The sequence below is a fragment of the Notolepis coatsorum genome, assembly GCF_963971535.1.
Source record: "Notolepis coatsorum genome assembly, chromosome: 3".
Taxonomy (NCBI): Eukaryota; Metazoa; Chordata; class Actinopteri; order Aulopiformes; family Paralepididae; genus Notolepis; species Notolepis coatsorum.
Genome location: NC_140167.1, coordinates 170,980,006 through 170,999,432, shown reverse-complemented (window position 1 = coordinate 170,999,432; position 19,427 = coordinate 170,980,006).

The window sequence follows — 19,427 nt, the reverse complement described above, 5'->3', positions numbered from 1 at the left end:
AATGGTAGTGTCTGGTTAGGACAAAATTATAATGGTTGGATTATACAATGGGGGGTCCGGGAGAGGGGGGTACGAGCTGGAGCATATGTGTATTTGTATATCATATTGTGTGTTGTCATGTTTGTTTATGTGTTTGTTTAAAAAATAATAAAAAAATAAAATACAAAAAAAGAAATTCCCCCGCCAGAGAGTACGTCACTGTGCGCGTCTCTGTTGGTAAGACTTCCGTGAGTTGTTCAGGTCCATATGATGGATCTGTTTCAGGGAGTTGTCAGAGCTCCTCCTCACGAAGCTCCTACTCGGGCCTTCTGTGAGTTAGGACTCTCCTTCCCTGTGAGGGAGCCTCCTCAGAGTTCAGAGCCTCCTCCTCAGATTGTCAAGGTGAGTAGAACTTCGAAAAGGAGTCCTGCTCTATTGTGTGTGTATTCGATTCAATTCGATTATTGAGTGTGTATTGGTTCAGTGCCTCCTCCTCGGAGAGCCCTAACCCAAATTTTACATAGCTCAATGTTGCAATATATTCTTTTCAATCTATATAGCTTGCGTGGGAAGTCTCTCTGGGGATTTCCGTCTCCTCCCTATGGGAGGGTGGTGGGATGTAAAAATGTAAAAAAAAATTACCCTCAGCTGCGTCACGTGGGATTCATGTCAGTCTGTGTTCTTTCTTTTTTGAATAAAAAGAGGAAGGTACATGAAGCACGACGGCTCCGTGTCGTTCTCCCAGGCGACTTGGAGGAACAATGTTTTGTGTCTTGCTAGACTATCCATTGATGTGTTTGGGTCTCGACGCATACATAGTGCTGGCTCAGGTGTGTTTCTGTTAAAGAATCACACAGGGGCTAAGTGCGCCTTGGTTGCTTGTTAAAACAGCCTTTTTATAGGGCAACTGGGATGGAGTTTTGTCTCTTCCGAGCGCCAGTTTACTAGGTTGTCTCGATGGGTTCTCGTTCATATCTGGGGGATGTTAACGGAATAGATCAGAACATAGGTAGAGGGGTCTCACGCCCTTGGGGTGGGCCACTGAGCACGGTCCAAATGGGGACCATCTGGGTGGCGCCCTCTTTTCATGTTTTAGATCGACACGCATACCTACCCCCTCTTCTGGAGTGGGCATGTCGGCGTGGTTAGGACACGGGACTGGTCTGGTCACGCTGGTCCAGGTCAGTTAACCCGTTGTCCGCCGGGGATGCAGATCTGCTGTTCTGGTACCCTGAGGGACTTGTGCTTTTTTCGGGGGGAAAAATGCCGGGTCGGTCCGGGTGTCACAGGGTTAGGCGCTATGGAGACCCTTTGTTGGGTACATATTGTACTCTGCACTATCGTAATGGCTTACGGCCATGCCAACCTGTACACGCCCGATCTCGTCCGATCTCGGCCAACGCAGGTTCGGTCCTGGTTAGTACTTGGTTGGGAGACCGCCTGGGAATACCAAGTGCGGTGTGCTTAGGGCTGGTTCTCCATTCTTTTCGCTCCTCTCTCACGCGTGGCGAAGAGGGGGCTGTTGGGGTGGTCTTGGACCTCCTCTGGTAACCCTGTGCTTCCCGTGCCGCCGGGCCCGGTCCGAAGTAAAGTTTTGTTGATACCGTAGGCCTGGGATAACCCTTTTTTGAAAACTGAAACACTTGTACTGCGGTATAGCCAGTGTATGCCCGCAGGTGTGTTTTGGAGTTTTTTCTTGAGGGGTTATAGGAACAACCACCGTCGGTACCAAGAGGGTGGTTGATTCCCTGGTGTGTTGGAGCAGTGTCAACTCCCGGGTTACCCGGTTGAGTGTGCCCCTGCACGTTCATGACGTCTGCCAATCATGTCAGCCTTCTCTGCCTCGATCCCTCTGGGTGGGTTTTTTTTAATGGAGGCTTTGTCATGCAACAACGCCAGCATACGCCCCTTCCGCCGGGGGGGCTGTTTTCAGCTGACTCCTTTGGCGCCTGTCTCGTCCGCAGTGCTCCAGGCTCAGGTTACAGCCTGTTGCCTGGTTTCCCCGGTGCGCTGCCTGCTTCCGTTGGTTAACCTTTTTTGTGTGCTTACGGCCATGCTGACTGCCTGTTCTGCAGGGTCAGTGTGTCAGGCGGTGTGCTATTGGGGGGAAAGGGCCCGCTCTTGGAGGGGCCTTATCCGAATACGCTGGCGATGTGGGGGGCGGTGTCACTAAGTGACCACCTGGTGGGGTCTTGATGCCTGGCGTCATTGACCTCTCCGGGCCCCCGTTTTCCAGGGGATCCAGTCCCTTCAGTGGGTCTGGGTCTTCCTTCGCGCTCCGCTGCTACGGCCTTGCCACGGGTTGGGTTTGCTCTTAACCCCGTGATTTCTGGGGGCAGTAACGAGGTTGTTCCTTCTGTTCGTTCCCGGGTGGCATGCGGGTTGTGCGTGTGTGTAGTCGTGGGGTCAAGCCACGGTCTGCTCACCCTGTGCGTTGAGTTGCTTGAGTGCCTCTTCGCACGGTCGGATCCGTCGCCCTCCCGTGAACCTCCAATAGGGGGGGGTATCCTCCATTAGGGAGGGTCGGGGGGGCTCGGTCCTCCCCAGTCTGATGGTTGTGGGGGGCCTCAGCGGGGTACATTGGTCGGGCTATGGCTCCCGCTCAGCCCCTGTTGCAGACAGGTGCCGAGCAAGCCATTAACGACATAGAACGAAGGGTTATGTATATAACCCAGTTCTATGAGTTATGGTGCGCTCAGCACCTGGACGCCGCTGCAGCCCTTGATCTCGCCTTGTGGTGAAAGTTTGGGAAGGAGGCGAGTAGGTGACCACACACCTGCTTATGAAGGTAAGCGGAAGGGGGTGTGGTCAGACGGATGTTGGGATGTAAAGGTACATGGTGGCATTTTTTATTCAGTGCACGTGCACGAAGTGAAGTACAGTGCAGACAGGTGCTGAGCGCATCATAACTCATATAACTGGGTTATATACATAACCCTTCGTTTTACCCCTTCAGAAGCATTTATATAGACATTTTAAGATAAGTTAATATACCGTGATATATACCGTAACGTCTATGCTTCAAATTATACCGTGATATACATTTTAGACCATACCGTCCAGCCCTAGTTTGACACCAAAATTGATCTTCTATGTTCAACATTCTAACAACAAACCCTAACCCAATGTTCGACACATTTGTACCACATGCACAAACCTGCTTGATTATTGCCCCAAATAGCATGCAAGTTGGACAAAGTGGGTATGTCTGGAAAGAAGAGGCTTGTGGGTACCTATAAAACCAATGTCTGATATATTCATGTGAACAGCCAAGGGACCTTTTGGAAGATGAGCATGGCAGTTTTTTCTAGGTCGAAAATGTAACATAATTTTTAATCATTGCCTATTAAAACCCCCTTCCCAACAGTTGGGCTTAATGAAAATGGTACCAATGGAAAGCTTAGCTTCTCTAGTTTACAGGGATACCAATACCTTTGTGTTCGCTCAAATATTGAGCGCGCTATGGACCAAGATATTTATTAATGGGCAGAACCTTGATTTTACATGGCGGCCATCTTGAAATCCATCATGATGACGTGGCCCCTACCCCAAAAAGAAAGCTATGGTGATGGGGAACACGTGGAAAAAATTTGGTGCTTTTGTCCGGCGCGTCCACATTTTTTTGCTATGCCACCGCACTATAGCCAGTTGAGCTCCTGAAAATGTCTCCTCCCAACATGATCACAAGGTCCTAGGCCCATCACAACCATGATCAGCTTATTCTGTGACACCTGTAGTTTCTTCTTTAATGAAGCTGACAGTCCCTCAAACCAGGCTACACTAGCATAATCAAAATGACACTGCACCAGGCTGTTGGCCAGTAGTCTAAGGCTTTCCCTGTCAAGAAGATTGGCCTTTCTAGCCAAAAACCTGGTGCGGGCATTTACCTTACCCAGCACCTGTAAGGCCATTCCCTCCTCCCCCAGACTGTCATCCAGCATACAGCCCAGGTACTTCACTGCCGTTCTTGCTGCTATAACCTCAGACCCTAATTCTACCTTGAGTTCAAGAGCCTTTTTTAATCTGGGCTTAGATCCGAACAAAATAGACTCTGTTTTGCCTAAGTGAAGTGAGAGCCTATTGTCAGACAGCCAATTCCTAACCTTAGAGAGTTCCTCTCCTAGCATTCTTTGGAGTGTACTCAGATCCTTATGGGAGATGAGCAAAGCTGAATCATCTGCAAATAAGAATAAATTACAAGAACATGCTTCTCTCATATAATTTATGTACAATAAAAATAGCAATGGTCCTAAAACACTTCCTTGCGGCACCCCACAAACTATTGGTTTGGCGTTCGACAAAAAACCATTGACCTCTACCCTCTGGTCGCTGTCTGTCAGATATGAGGCAATCCACTTTACATCTGTATCATTCAGTCCCAGAGCTTTCAGTTTATTAAGCAGTAGACCATGATTTACTGTGTCGAAGGGTTTCTGAAGATCAAGTAAGACCATTCCACACAGTTTACCTTCATCAATCTCCTTTCTAATAAAAATCAGTCAGATAAAGGAGGCATGAGTCTGTAGAATATGACTTCCTAAACCCTGATTGAAATTCATATAGAAGATTGTCCTTGCTAACATATTCTGATATCTGCTCGTGCACCACTCTTTCTAAAATCTTGGACGTGACACTCAAAATGGATACTGGCCTGTAATTACCAGGCTCAGAGCTATTCCCTTTTTTGTACAAGGGAATAATCTTTGCATGTTTAGTACTACTTGGTACAATGCCTTGCTCCAGGGAGAGGTTAATAAGATGTGCAACACAGGGAGCTATTTCCTGTGCCCCATCTCTTAAAAACTTTGCAGAAGGAGCATGTGCTTGTGGCGAGGGTGGAGGAGCCTCTTTCTTCTGACGTGTCTCCGCTACTCTCTGGTATGGCGGAAGGTGATTGGAGGCTTAGAGAGTTAGCGTTTAAGGAAAAACAGCTACAACAAGAGAGTGAGCTTAAGGAAAAACAGCTACACCAAGAGGAGAGAGAGTGTGAGCTTAGGGAACAACAGCTAAAACAAGAGCGTGAGTTTAAGTTGCTAGAGCACGAGCGTGCGCTGAAGGAGCTTGAATTTAAGCATGCTGCCTTGCAGGCGGGTTCTCTGCATTCAGAGTCACGTTCCGGTTTTGATGTCGGCAAAAATATTAGGATGGTGCCTCCTTTTTTTGAGAAGGATGTGGATAGGTATTTTCCCCTTTTTGAACGGGTGGCAACCACGTTGAAGTGGCCTAATACGGCCTGGACGCTGCTGCTGCAGTGTGTTCTCGTTTGTAAGGCACAGGAGGCGTATACTGCTCTGTCCCTTGAACAGAGTGCAGACTATGAGCTTGTTAAAGCTTCCATATTGAGGGCTTATGATTTAGTCCCAGAGGCCTATCGTCAGCGTTTTAGAGGCTATCGCAGGTTGGAGGGACAGACGTATGTTGAATTTGGAAAAGAGAAGGAGAACCTATTTGATAGATGGTGCACCTCCCAGAATGCGGAGTCAAAGGAGCAGCTTAGACAGTTGATTCTCCTAGAGGAATTTAATAGATGTGTTCCTGATACCGTTTCCACTCATCTAAACGAGCGTAAGGTATTGAAGATAGGTCGCTGCTGTCTTGGCTGATGAGTTTGTGTTGACACACAAGTCCGTCTTTGTGGAGGACTACCGTGTTGAGTCCAGGGGTAGGCGTCCTTTTCAGGGGGGCCGTTTCCCAAAACCTGTGTCTGCTGGTCAGTTTACTTCACCTCCTAGGCATGGTGGTTCTGCTAGTGCATTCCCAGAGGGGATTATATGTTTCTACTGTAAGGAGCCTGGTCATATCATTGCTGGGTGCCCTGTGCTTGAACAGAATTTTTTCAAAACTGTGGCTCTGGTGGAAACCATATGCAGAATACCTATGCCGACGTTGGAGGGTGATGGGGGAAGTATAAAAGGTGTGGACAAAGAGCTTGAGAGCTCCTCAAGATTTATGATGGATGGATTTGTTTCCCTGACTGATGCACTAGAGTCAAAGCAGGCTATAACAATATGGAGAGATACCGGAGCTTTTCAGTCCCTCATTCTGGAGGGGATTTTGCCGTTTTCAAAAAAGTCTTCATTGCATTCCGGTGTCGTTGTTCGTGGCTTTGGAGGTGGATTTGTGGATGCACCTTTGCATGAGGTCACACTCAGCTCTCCCTTAGTATCAAGCAATGTTGTTGTGGGGGTATGTTCTCACATCCCCATAAGAGGTGTGTCCTTCATTCTAGGGAATGATTTGGCTGGTAACAAAGTGCTGGCTACTCCAGTTGTAATTCCCATCCCTGTGGTTTCTGAGGTCCCTGATGAGCTGGCACAGAAACATCCAGGAGTGTTCCCTGTGTGTGCTGTGACACGTGCAATATCAAAGGACAAAAGTGATGTTGTTGATACTTCAACTTGTGACATTACACTTAGTGACACATTCTTTGTTGAATTGAAAAGTGACCCTGTTGAGAATTTTGGAATGCACACTGTGCTCTGCATAATGATTTTCTTGAGTGTGCCTTTGTGTCAGGCCCGGTGGTGGAACCTAAGGTGACATGTGTGCCGGATATGCATGTGGCAGGAGATGATCTGGCAGCGCAGTGTCTCAAGGTCTTCCCAGCCTGTACGGTGGCCGAGGCCACGGATGAATTGGAGGATGAGTGTGGGAAGGATGCTAGAAGAGATGTTGTTGATTCATGTGACACCGTTCTAGTTGAAGAGGCTACAAGGCCTGGCTTAGGCTGCCAGCCTTCCCACAGTAGCTCTATTGTTCATGATGTTCCACTTGTGGGCAGGGATGATCCCAGTATGTCAGTTGATGATTCTGATATTGATTCACGTGTCCACACTGACTCTCTGCCAGGCACTAGGTATGCTAGTCAACCTAGTTACCTGTGTCCTGTACAGCAGGAGCCGGCTTCACGACCTGGTCTGATGAGTGGCAACCATTTTGATCAGGACAATGTTATTTTGTGTGACACCATTTTGGATGGTATTCCAGACGCTTTTGTGACTGATGTATTGCCATGTTCCAGGGACGGTGGGGCTGTACCTGAGGCGGTGCATCCTACTCTGGATGTTCACGGTTTGCAGTATCCTGAACTGCCAGTGCCAGGAGGAATGGATATGGGCGCTGTGGTGGTATCAGAGACCTATGATTTTAGTTTTTCTGTGTTCTGTCCTGTAGAGCGCAGTGAGCTTAGCTCTCATATTGATTTTGGTTTGCAGTCTCTTTTTGACAGGTCGTATCGGTGGAGAGGCCTGTTGAAATGGAGCTCATATGTGATAAGGTCTTGGTTTGTCGATGGGGTCCTAAGCCTTACGCCTCAGTGGAGAATGAGCCTGCCCCACTCCAGCCATATACCGCAGTGGAGGAACCTTTTGTGAGGTCTCGCTTGCCCGAGAGTCGGGACAGTGTTGTTTTTTGTTTTAAACAGCATTGTCGAATGTTCCACAGTGGGGAGCATTCGACGAGGTTGATGGTCGTGTTCGACAGGGGCCGACCCATGGCCGCTTTTTGGTAGTGACTCACTGTTTGGTGGTTTGATGTGTAGTGGTTGCCTCCTGGGCAACCGTTTTGGTGGGGGAGATGTTATGTACCATGTTAGTCCTGTGTCTTGGGCTGCAGCTGACTGCTGCTAATTAGCTGATTGCTGCTAATTGGACACCTGCCTGCAAGCTTAAAGGCACTTCCCCACCCACACATGCACGGTGACTGTTGCTAGAAGAGATTGTTGAAACAGTCTCTCTTCCCCTTCCACCACTTTGTTCTTTAGTTTGTGCTAGTTATCATATTTAGAATAGTCTTTTGGTTTAAACACAGACCATTGGTGTCTGTGTGCACTAATGCTGCTTCCCTTTGAGCCAGGGTCGTAACACACTGCATGATGAATTTTCAAGGCGTTTTCAAGATTTCAAAAAGGTTGAGGATGAAATGCAGCTGGTTTCCTCTCCCTTTACCTGCAGTGTTGATAGTTGTTCAGCTTGAACTCATTGACCTGCAGTCTGATTCACTACTGAAAGAGCACTTTAAGTCAGCATCACTGCTAGAGTTCTACTCTGCTCTCAAGGAGGAGAACTTTCCAAACATGAGGAGACATGCTCAGAAGATGTTGGTTCTCTTTGGATCCACCTACATATGTGAACAGACATTCTCAGCCATGACGTTTACCAAATCCAGGTACAGATCCTCTCTCACTGATGAACATCTGTCAGCTGTGCTTCGCATCTTCACCTCAGACATTCACCCTGACTGGATTCCTCACACTGAATGAAAAAAAAGCACTGAAGAACACTAAAATGTGGGAATATAACAAGTGAAATGGGACACTTGATCCTTTTCTTTTTTTTCTGCACAGTAAAAAAAAAGAACTGAAGAACACTAAAATGTGGAAATGGGACACATGATATATATATATTTTTTTGCACAGTTCTGAAAACATTAAATGTTTAATATAGGCATGTAAAGTAAAAAAAGGCTACAAAACTGGGACACTTTTCTTTACACAGTTCAGTCACATGTCTTGTTTATTTTGGCTACAAAGATGATGTGATGTCTTTAGAAAGCTAAGAAAATCCTTGTTTCAATAGTATATGAAACTCAAAATGCCCTTTGTTATTAATGTGACTGAAAATGAGTTAAATGTTTCACATTTTGTTTATCATTTTGGAAATTCTATTTGAATAAATGATATTTTTGAAAGCTAACCTCACCTTTTAATTGCCAAATAATAACATACACTCTTATTCTCTCATACCAGCGGTCAAAACAATGCCATTTACTGCTTTTTATATAGAAATAAAATGTATATTATGCATAATTGAGTTCAGAATTTTGGTCCGGCCCTCCAAAATATTTTCAGTTGCTCATTTGGCCCCCTGGGAAAAATAATTGCCCACCCCTGCTCTAGAGTCAGCCTGTTCATATTGAAGTTCAATTTTATCCCTGTAGCGCCTTTTTGCTTCTATTACTGCCCTCCTAACGTTGTATCTCGCCGCCTTGTGGTCATTCATGTTGCCTGCCACAAGCCCGGCGTTGTAGGCTGAGGTGCGCACTTTCAGAGCCTCACGGACGGATTTGTCTACCCAGGGCTTTTGGTTTGGGTAAACTCTAATTGTGGTAGTGGGGATTGTTTCTTCCACCAAAGTACAAAGTCCAGCACTGTCTCCGTGTAGTCATTAATGTTATCTGTGTTATCGCGGAACACCCCCCAATCTGTACATTCAAGTGCAGCCTGGAGCGTTTCCTCTGATTCCACAGACCATCTCTGCACATCTCGCGATACTACCGGGGCGCGCTTGAGACTTTGTTTATATTTTGGTGAAAGAAAGATGGCGTCATGATCAGATTTGCCTTATCCACTGTCAGCCTGAGACTTGTTGTTATGGTTTGAAACCGACCCCAATAGCACAACACAAGACAGGTATGAGAGTTAGCCAAAAACAGGGCATTATTTATTTAATACAAAAAAGCGGCACTCAGCCTTTAAGGGGGTAAAAACATAAAACGTCCATGAACACAAAAAAGGCGGCACTGTGCCTTTAACGGGCGAACAGGCTGGGAAAAAGTAACAGGGATCTTCTTCGTCCCTACAACCGAGTAGGGCTCTGCGGCTCGGCTCTGCCAAGGAATCCTCCTCCTCCAGACCAGACGCTGCCCACGGGCAATGCAGCACACAGGGTGTCCGAGGGGAACGGGATGAGAACACGCCGTCCTCCCGTGGAGTAATAGGGAGCGATGGCGAGCCTCACCCCAGGAACCAGGACCACGAAGAGGGAGTTGGGAAGTAGCCGGCTTGACGTCTGGAGTGGGAACACTGGAATCCTCCCGTAGAGTATTAGAGAGCGAAGGCGGTGTCCCACTCCAGGAAAACGGCGACAGGTGGTGACGGGGGGCACGTCGTCTCACGCCGGAGACGTGGCAGTAGAACACAGTGGTCCGAGGGGAGCGGGGTGAGAACACGGCCATCCTCCCGTGCAGGGCTCCAGACTAACTTTTTTCACCACCGTCCCAGAACCGTCCCGAAATACAATTTTAACCGTCCCAAAGTGAATGTAACCGTCCCAAAAATACCAGTGCATACATTTTTATTTTTTATTTTTTTTAATTAAATTATATAAATTATACTTTTTTTTTATACAGCTACTGTTTTATATATACTGTTTTTTAGTAATAACTAGAAAGTAATGGTATTTATTCAACAACAGGTGATTGATTATGATACTAATACAAATCTATACACTGAGTATGGGGCTGCAGCACTGCAGATATACCCTACTCCAACGATCCACACGGACATTACACGGTGTTGCACTCGTTACCAAGTGGCTCTGCAGATATACCCTACTCAGCTACAAGGCTCCGTTGGAGAGGATCTGTTGTGATTTTTGCACAATAAATATTCAACATTCTCTTTTGAGACTCCGCCTCAGACTCTTATCATTTGGCACTAAAAGCTAAACATTGTCACCGATATGGCTGTCCGCAACATGTCATTAATTGTGTACGCGAGGTGGTTCAGTGACGACGCTAACATGAGCTAGGTTAGCTAGCATGTAGCTGCAGATGGAAAGACTAACTTTACTGGTGAAAATGTGATTTACGTTGGAATACTCCTTTGCCAACTTGCTGTACTTTGCTTGCAGGTCTGCAGCCATTATTGCTGGATTATGAATAGTCCCAACTTTAGCCAAGGTAACGTTAAGCTAAAACTAGCTCTTCAGCTAATGCTAACACCAGCAATCGAACCCATCAGAGCTCCCCGTCACACTGCTCTGTCGGGAGGATGGCATTTAAGAAAGTATCTGCTGTTAAAATGACAAACAGCATTGACACTTTAATTCACGGTCGGTTAAACACACGTTTGTTTTATAATGCTCACAGCAGACCGCAGTGTTGTTGATAAATTACGTGGGGATTTAAGTTCAGCAAAAAAAGGTTCCGCACCGTTGCAATCGTACGGTGCACAGCGCGTACTGTACCGGAGGAGAGGTGGGTAGGAACTTGATGCTGGATGAGCGTATTGCTGCGTTGGGAGGCGGAGATAGTCATTGGATTTGGCAAATCACGCTACGTTTAGACTTCAGTGAACTTAGTCAGCACGAGACATTAACCATTTGACAGCAATATATGCGCGCACTGACAGTCGTCCAATTGACATTTCCTGTGAAAAAAAAATCCTCTCCGTCCCGGATGCGTCCCAGCAAAGATTTCTGTTCGTCCCAAATCAATATTTGATCGTCCCCGGGACGACGGGACATCGTTAGTCTCGAGCCCTGCTCCCGTGGAGTAATAGGGAGCGATGGCGAGCCTCACCCCAGGAACGGGGATCACGAAGAGGGAGCTGGGAAGTAGCCGGCTTGACGTCTGGAGTGGGAACACTGGAATCCTCCCGTAGAGTATTAGAGAGCGAAGGCGGTGTCCCACTCCAGGCAAACGGCGACAGGTGGTGATGGCTGGCACGTCGTCTCACGCCGGAGACGCGGCAGGTGATGGTAGCAACAAGAACGACCCGACAAGGAGTGGAGGGGAGTCTGCGATACAAGTACTCTCCCGAGCTGATCGCAAACTCCCAACAGATGCGTGAAGGTGAAAAACGGCACGCCCCCTCGTTAGGCTGCGTGCAGGATTCCTCACACTTGTATCCACACTTAAATTGCGAGTAACAATGGTCTAAAACAGGGGTAGGCAACCCTAGGCACGCGTGCCTGCATAGGCACGGGGCATTTTCATAGGCACAGGGGGCAGCAGTAAAAAAAAAATTGCTTTGAAATATTATAGTGAAATATTTTGCACTGTTGTCGCATTTATCTTGTTGAAATCCTCCCACAGGTTCTTTTTACTACCACATATTTAATTGAGACCCTTTATTTGTTTATTATTTCAATTTTGCTGGAAATACATTGCTACATCATTCAGTAACATTTGCAGAGCCTTATAACAACAACATTATTACGGTCACCATTGTGACCAGTGGGATTAATCAACACATTTTATTATTTATTTTTCTATTTCATTGAACATTGCACATGTTAAAAAAATTTTACTCAAAATGTGAGTATTACCAAGTCAACTTGTGTTCTTAAAACAATGACAATAAACATAGTTGCATTAGGTTGAAATAATGTGGTTGTGTACTTATTTTTCTGTTAACTTATTATGGATTGAAAACTGAAAACATTAATGCACAGTAACTGAACTCAATATTTTTAAGTTCTGGTAATTTTTTTTACAGTGTAGTCTTGCGATCAATCAAAACTTATTTACACAATATACCTCACATTCACCCTCCATTCACATCCTGGTGTTCTCCTGGTGTTCTCCATTAGGCCTGTAGGTGGAGCTATGACAGCACACGTACAGTACACACACCGATGGTGTGTGATGTGTCCAAAAATGAATGGGCAAATGTGAGTGAAATGGTCGCACTGTATGCAGCTGTTTGTCTGCATTGCATTCCCCCCCAACTCAGATTTAGGGTTGATACAACCATCATAATAATATTGTTAATAATAACAATAACAATAATGATGTAATAATGTAAAAATTATCATTAAAAATACCTGATTATGAGAAAAAAGAATTACGATGCATGGAATATTGTTGAGGCACACTAGTTACAACTATATTTCAAACAGGCACTCCATGTCAAAAAGGTTGCTGACCCCTGGTCTAAAATATTACCGCCTCTGGTTTTACAAGTCACATGCTGGTAGAAGTCCGGCAATACTCTTCTCAGGTTGGCGCTATTGAAATCACCCACAACCACAATAGCAGTGTCAACGTTAGCTGCTTGGATTCTATTTACCTCGTCGTGTAGCCTGGAGAGCGTGTCGCCTGTGTGTGTGTGTGTGTGTGTGTGTGTGTGTGTGTGTGTGTGTGTGTGTGTGTGTGTGTGTGTGTGTGTGTGTGTGTGTGTGTGTGTGTCAGTGGAGGCTGCTGACCAAATTTTTAGGTGAAGCACAAATTATTATATTATATTATATATTAAATTATATTTTTAAAACATCCCCCACTGTGTGTCAGTGGTCAGTGGACACAGATGAAAACATATTAACATTAGGTGACAGCGCACCTGACCAGATGAAATCATATTAGGTGACAGCGCACCTGACCAGATGAAATCATATTAGGTGACAGCCCACCTGACCAGATCAAAACATATTAGGTGACAGCGCACCTGATCAGATCAAAACATTTTAGGTGACAGTGCACCTGATCAGATCAAAACATTTTAGGTGACAGCGCACCTGATCAGATCAAAACATTTTAGGTGACAGCGCACCTGACCAGATCAAAACATATTAGGTGATGGTGACAAGGAAGCCACAGACTCATACCCCCCCGACACTCAACTAACCGCCTCGGACAGTCCTTCATACCAGTGGCCATCAGGCTCCACAACAGTGGGCAGCAACTGCTGCCAGACATCGACCTGGGACTTATAGGAACCCAAGGAGGACAACTTACACTACCTTAGGCATACTGCACCTTATGTGGATACTGTGATACTGTGAATAATGAATAATGTATATTTCAGTTAGTTAGATAGTAAATTATAACACTACCTTATGCATACTGCACCTTATGTGACACTGTGAAAATATATTTCAGTTAGTTAGATAGTAAATTATATTGACCTATTTGTTTACACTGCTTGTGTTGTTTTCACTACCTGTACCCCCCCCCCCCCTTCCCCCATGCTGCTATGATGCCTGAATTTCCCCAAGGGGATCAATAAAGGAATATCTTATCTTATCTTAAAAGGAAAGATGAAATTCCCTAGCTGGGTTCCATCCTATAGAGGCAAATCATTCCTGTGACAAAATTGGATCCAATGTAATAAAACTAAGTCAACCAACGAACTAGATTCTTGTACCGGATCTCCTCTCTGGTAAACAAGAATACCTTGAAGACTCTAACAGGAGCACTCATTCAAGGGTACTACGACTATGCTTGCACCTCATGGTACCAAAGCACCTCAAAGGCACTAAAAACAAGATTACAAACATCACAAAACAAACTGGCTTGACCTTACTCCTAAAACCCACCTCACCCCTGCCCACTTTGACAACCTAGGATGGCTTAGAGTAGACGACAGAGTACAGCAACTTGCCTGGTCTACAAGATACACTACACCACTAAGATACCCATGTGCATGTCGAAATACTTCCCAAAGGTCAGTGAATACCACGACCACAACACCAGAGGGAGTTCCACAAATCATGTTCAACCCAGATAAAATAATTTTAAAAGTAAAAAAAAAAAAAAAAAAATAGTCATAACTTAGAAATGAGATTGCATAGGTCTATGAATCGATATCGCGATTCTGTTTTGATTAATTGCCCAGCCCTACAGTGTGTACAGTAAGTTAGCTTGGTGATTATCATTGTGATGTAGGCTAAGCTGGCTAGCTACTGTTAGCATACAAGCTTTTACAAACACTAGCCTACTTACTTTTTCATCCACAACGTTTTTTCTGATCCAGATGCATAAGTCCACTTCTTCATGTTGCTCAGTTGCTGGTTTATACTTCGGTCCTAATGTTGGCGCAAAGTTTAATTTAGCCTGACTTTACTTGTTATAGCTGTACAGCTTACTTCTACTAAACAACAACTAAACTACTTCATTGCTCTTTCAAACAGTCAAAATGGGTCCATCTGCAGGGTCGGAGGTTAGGTTTAGCTCTGGCCAATCTCAAGTTTCTCAAGTTTCTTTATTAGTTGTCATACAGAAGTACAGAATACTTTTATACAAAATGCTTATTTCTGTTACATTTTGTATAAAAGTATTCTGTACTTCTGTATGACAACTAATAAAGAAACTTGAGAAACTTGAGATTGGCCAGAGCTAAACCTAACCTGCAGATGGACCCGTTTTGACTTTGCAATGCAGCAATCTCTGATTGGATTTGCAAGGCTGCCAATCATATTCAACCTCCATGTATTGGATGGCAAGGGCTGTCAATCATTCAATCCTCCATTCAATGGCAAGAGTTTAACTGCACAGACCGTGCTTAGACGAAGTTAATAGCCTATTTCGATTGGCTGTTATTTATTATTTATATAACATTGGGTCACACCTGTGAAGTTTTCTTCACGAATAATTACTGCAGTCATTACTGCAGTGCAGGCCTGCTCAGAGCTGTCAATTTTAATTTTGGCAATTTTTTAAAAAGAAAAAATTCACTGGCATTTTTTTTACAGAGGAAAACCTTTCTAATAAAAAAATATAAAATAATAATAATTGACTCCCAAGCATTAGCATCCTGGAGAAAAATAGAAGAAAACATAGTAGCCCCACATAGACTGAAGGACATAGCATACACTAAACTACCAATCAAGCACTGTGAACGAAAATTTGGCCCCATAATTACTCATGCGATCCGGATATGGCGTGAATCACAAAAAAAAAATCCTAACCCACAAAAATGGCACAATCATACTCCCTTATTCAATAACAATGCACTCTTAATTGGTAAACGACCTATAAGATTCCCTATATGGGAAGAGCAAGGCATACACTCATTAGGGGATGTTTTTAACAAACAGGGTTTTTGTAGTGATAAAGAAATACGCAAAAAATTTAATCTCACCAAGTCCACATGGCTTTTTCACAAACAGTTAGAGCTATGTTTGAAGTCTCACGGTGTTCCATTAGACAGACCAATTGAACACCACAGATACCACAAATTCTTCTACGCAAGAGAGACATCGAGAGGTTTTGTTTCAGAATTTTATCATCAATTACTAACGTCCTCGTATGAAACCCTCCAACTTGACTCTGTCTGGAGGAGGGATATACCAGACCTGGAAAATGACTTTGATTGGCAAGGAGCCTGGGCAAATGTCCGACTTACATCAAGGAACCCGGATCATCAACAAATCAATCTTAACTATATTCACAGGACATACTTGACTCCTATAAGACTGTGCCGAATGGGGCTTAAACAAGATTCCAAATGCACCCAATGTACAAATGGGGACGAAGGGACATTTATGCACATGTATTGGGACTGCTCACCAGTTAAGGCATTCTGGAAAGATGTGACCCAACAAATATCAAAACTCGTATCTTGGAATATACCTGTACACCCCTCGGTATTACTATTGAATGATGTTTTTGAGTTTGCAGTGAATCCACAGCTAAAGAGATTGGTTTTATCGGGTATCACAGTAGCCAAGAAGCTGATCGCATCACGCTGGTTTCAACCTGAAAAAATGTGCCGTAAAGTTTGGTTTCTTACATATCTCGATGTAATTTACCATGAAATATCTACAGCAAGAATTCTGGGTCTCAATGAATCCAAAATGTCAATGTGGTTAGAAGTGGTGGAGAGAATAAAAGCTAGCTTATAATGGTAGTGTCTGGTTAGGTGCGAGGGATAGTGGAGGTACTTCTCAAGGTGGGGTCCGGGAGGGGGGGGTTCGAGCTGAGCATATGTATGTAGGTTTTTTTAGATAACAGGTATTAGGGGTATATCTTATATAAGACAACTAACTAAAATGTGATCTCATTGGATGTGCCCTGACAATTAATGCTTGTATATCTTATCGTGTGTTGTCATGTTTGTTTATATGTTTGTTTAAAAAAAAAAAAAAAAAAAATGTTTTATATATATATATAAATACAATTAATTTATATATATATGTAAATGAATAATAATTATGAATTATGAGTGAATTTGTGTTTCACGTGTTGTCATAGAGAAACCTCCACTGGTGTGTGTGTGTGTGTGTGTGTGTGTCCGCTTGATCTCCAACCTACCAAAGTCAGCCCACGTTGGCCCACTTCTCAGAGAGCTGCACTGGCTTCCCATCGCCGCAAGAATACGCTTCAAGGTCCTTGACCTGGCACACCGTGCAGTGAGGGGAACGGCTCCCTCCTACCTCCAGTCAGTGGTCTCTAACTACACACCCTCAAGACCCCTACGCTCTGCATCTTCTAACTACACACCCTCAAGACCCCTACGCTCTGCATCTTCTAACTACACACCCTCAAGACCCCTGCGCTCTGCATCTTCTAACTACACACCCTCAAGACCCCTGCGCTCTGCATCTTCTAACTACACACCCTCAAGACCCCTACGCTCTTCATCTTCTAACTACACACCCTCAAGACCCCTGCGCTCTACATCTTCTAACTACACACCCTCAAGACCCCTACGCTCTGCATCTTCTAACTACACACCCTCAAGACCCCTGCGCTCTGCATCTTCTAACTACACACCCTCAAGACCCCTACGCTCGGCATCTTCTAACTACACACCCTCAAGACCCCTACGCTCTGCATCAGCATCTTCTAACTACACACCCTCAAGACCCCTGCGCTCTACATCTTCTAACTACACACCCTCAAGACCCCTACGCTCTGCATCTTCTAACTACACACCCTCAAGACCCCTATGCTCTGCATCTTCTAACTACACACCCCCAAGACCCCTACGCTCTGCATCTTCTAACTACACACCCTCAAGACCCCTATGCTCTGCATCTTCTAACTACACACCCTCAAGACCCCTATGCTCTGCATCTTCTAACTACACACCCTCAAGACCCCTACGCTCTGCATCTTCTAACTACACACCCCCAAGACCCCTACGCTCTGCATCTTCTAACTACACACCTCAATACCCCTATGCTCTGCATCTTCTAACTACACACCATCAAGACCCCTACGCTCTGCATCTTCTAACTACACACCCTCAAGACCCCTACGCTCTGCATCTTCTAACTACACACCATCAAGACCCCTACGCTCTGCATCTTCTAATTACACACCATCAAGACCCCTACGCTCTGCATCTTCTAACTACACACCCTCAAGACCCTACACTCTGAAACTTGGGCCCAGAAGCTTCGACGGCCAAAAAAAGCTTCGAAGGTCAGCCATAGTATGTATGTATGTATGTATGTATGTATGTATGTATTGTGTGTGTGTGTGTGTGTGTGTGTGTGTGTGTGTGTGTGTGTGTGTGTGTGTGTGTGTGTGTGTGTGTGTGTGTGTGTGTGTGTGTGTGTGTGTGTGCGTGCGTGTGTATGTGTGTGCGCGCGCGTGCGTGCATGTAACTGATGTGTTTGAGCCCACCTGCTCCTCATGCAGTACCACCTGGCCCTCCAGGGGGCTTCCCAGCGCGGCCACAGTGACCAGCGGCTGCCAGACCCCGCTGATGGTCCTGGGGAAGACGTCGTACAGCTCCATGCACTGGATGGTCTCCCCACCCTCCTTCATGGCGCACAGCGTCACAGGGTTGCAGGTCGCCACGTACACCGCGTCTGGAGAGCGGACAGATACTGTGTTCATGTACCACACCAGGGTCTCTGCAGGTCTCAACACATTTTCCCAAGATGCAACACTGAACGGCACAGGAAGTCATTCATTCCGACAGCCATCAGACTCTATAACGCATCACTGTGCCTCACTGCATCACTGAGCACAGGGTGACAGTACAACTCTGGCATAATCTTCCTGGACTTTTACTTTTTAAATCGACATTTTACAATTTGAAACTTATTACTGTATATTTTGGCTGTATATTTTAGAATGTATATACATATCTTAGAATGTATATCCCTCACTGTATTTGTATTGTCATTCGTGATCTTAGATTTTTGACTACCTAAATGTTTACTGTGAGAGATCTGTAGTGCTGAATTTCCCTCGGGATCAATAAAGTACTTCTATTCTATTCTATTCTATTCAATTTAATGTTTTCTTCAGGGCATGCCTGAAGAAGGCCGATAGAGAGGCCGAAACATGTTGGTGTTTTTTATTGTTCTAATATGAACTAAGCGAGTTATTAAAGCTTTTTTATACATGAAGAGTGCCTGGAACTTATTTGTTTTTTCAACTGGCTCCCCCATATCCAAAGAGCACCTTATAAAACACTGGATTCACACTACAAAGACGCTGCAGCCCTCCTTCTTAATAATAATAATAATAATAATAATAATAATAATAATTGTTACAAAGGGTCAGATTAAACCGAATATATATATTTATTGCTTGAGATCCCATGTATAATATTTGTATATCGTTTGATATCCCTTGTATATTCTTTGTATATATACACGGAATATCCCTTTACCTAGGTACAAACCAGACCATAATACTCGTTCTCCTATTGGCCAGCGACCCCTAGGCGCCAACGGCCATACCCCCAATGGCAAGTTCAAAGACAACGCCAAGGCATGTCTCAACATGTCCAGGTTTGCGCAGTAATACGAGACAGAACTGAGGTTGGCACTAGATTATTCACCTTACGTATAAATACGTCGCAGGTGGATACAGCAGTAGAGTATCCTAAACATTGAAGCCTTCACCACGATACAACGTGCCGTGAAGTGGGCCCCTTTTGCCCCTGAATAGAGCCTTGAGAACCGCGTGCGAATATATAGCTAAAGTGTCAGAGTTTAACGCCGTATCGTCGAGTTCGACTTATTCTATTGTGAAGTAATAGTCTA